The sequence below is a fragment of the Acyrthosiphon pisum genome, unplaced genomic scaffold (genome assembly GCF_005508785.2).
Source record: "Acyrthosiphon pisum isolate AL4f unplaced genomic scaffold, pea_aphid_22Mar2018_4r6ur Scaffold_21365;HRSCAF=23787, whole genome shotgun sequence".
NCBI lineage: Eukaryota > Metazoa > Arthropoda > Insecta > Hemiptera > Aphididae > Acyrthosiphon > Acyrthosiphon pisum.
The window spans coordinates 27,247-29,296 of NW_021770824.1; positions in this window are offsets into that span (position 1 = coordinate 27,247).

Below are 2,050 nucleotides of genomic sequence, written 5' to 3' on the forward strand. Positions count from 1 at the left end.
CTAGATTCACTTTCCTATCAGAAAAAGTACTGTTGAAGAAAATCCAAGCACTTTTACTGTCCTAAAACGTGATGACAGACACAAAAATAAAAAAAAAAAAATAAAAAAAAAGGTGGGTAAGTGGATGTCGCTCTGCTGTACAGTAGGTTAGAAGTGGATCACTGTATAATGGACAGTATTAAATTTGAATTCAATGATATAATATCACTGTATAAGAAAAACGATTCTGAGCGGAGACGGTATATCAGTCTATGTATTAGACATATAATATATACTTATCTATGGTATTAAAAAAAAATTGACCTATAATAGGTACCTATAATAAATTCCAAATTAATCATATCATAATATCTATTAGGTACTTATAAGTTATAACGCGTTATACATCAACAAAAAACCGTGGTAAAATCATAGATATATAATAGTATACCTACTTTAGAAGTTTCAAGTACCCACGAATAATATTATACAATCACAACAAAATAACTAAAATAGTTATCCTAGGTTTTTAATATGTAATTTCGTCCAAATTTGTACTTAAAATGACTATAAAAATAAACTGTTTAAATGTATATTTTAGATTTTTTGGTAACAGAATTAATTACTTACGTGGAATCTTGTTTTAAATTTTTAATTCTTAGATTCAAAAATTGAACATTTTATAAATTTTTAAGTACAAAATAATTTTTCAAATTAAAATTTGATAAATTTTGTCAAAATTTGATCTTTAAATGCTTATAAAAAAAAATTGTGCCTATGTATTTTTAATATTTTTCAACTGATAGGTATTGTAACAAGATATCAGGAGCTTTGTATTAAATTTATACACTTTTTGGCCCAACAGATAAAACTTTATTGATATTTATAGAAAAAAAAAACTAAAAAAATTTAAAACTGAAAGTGTCCGTAAACAGCTCAAAAAGAGTCAAAATATTTTCAAAATTGTATGGTGTATAGGAAATGCTTATATAAACATTCAATAAAAATTTCATGTATCTGCAGTTATTCGTTTTTGAATTAGAACAAAATAAGGAAATCGCTACATGAGAAATCGAGTGAATATCCAATGTTGTAAAAATTTGAATTTCAAACGATCATAAAAATGTAATTTGACTTTCTTATAGATATTTTTTGTTTGATAAAGGTAGATAATCTTATAAGGAATCTTGTATTACATTTTCATATCTTAGATTTAAAAAGAAAAATTTTTATGAATTTCTAACTCGAAATAATTTGCAAATTTTCGTGATTTTTCCATATTTTGTCATTTTTTGAACTTTAAATGCTTATAAAAAAAAACTGTGACTAACGATTTTTAATATTTTTCATCTGCGTTTGAAACAATATACTAGGAGCCTTCTATTAAATTTTTAAGCTTTTTTGATAAACAAATAAAATTTTATTGATATTTTTAGAAAAAAAACTAAAAAAAAATGAAAACTGACAATGTCCGTAAAGAGCTCAAAATAAGTCAAAATATTTTGAAAATTTTATCGTGTATAGAAAATGCTAAGATAAACATTCAGTCAAAATTTCATATATCTACGGTCATTTTTTTTAAAGTTACACCAAAAACTAAAATCGATTTTCTCGAAAACAGATTTTGCGTAAAAATTCCCGTTTTTCCTTAATTTTTCTTTTGTTTTTCACGGCGCTTTTGAAAACTATTGGGAAATTTTTACTTTTGACCCCCCAAAGTACCAACTAGATTCACTTTCCAATCATAAAAGTTACTGTTGAAGAAAATCGAAGCAGTTTTACTGTCCTAAAAGGTGATGACAGACACAAAAATAAAAAAATAAAAAAAAAAATAAAAAAACACACATCATTGTAAAATCAATACATTCATCGTTCCACTCAGAATCTAAAAATTATTATAGTTTCATGGCTATATTATAGTCAAATCGTGCCAAAGCCACAGATTTCTTCTATATTATATTACTAGAATATAGCAAACTCCAGTCATGAAATTGAAGCATCAAGATCGGTTGGCCAATTGTATGGTATTTCATATGACAAAATAAGATAATATAAATGATTTATTTTATTT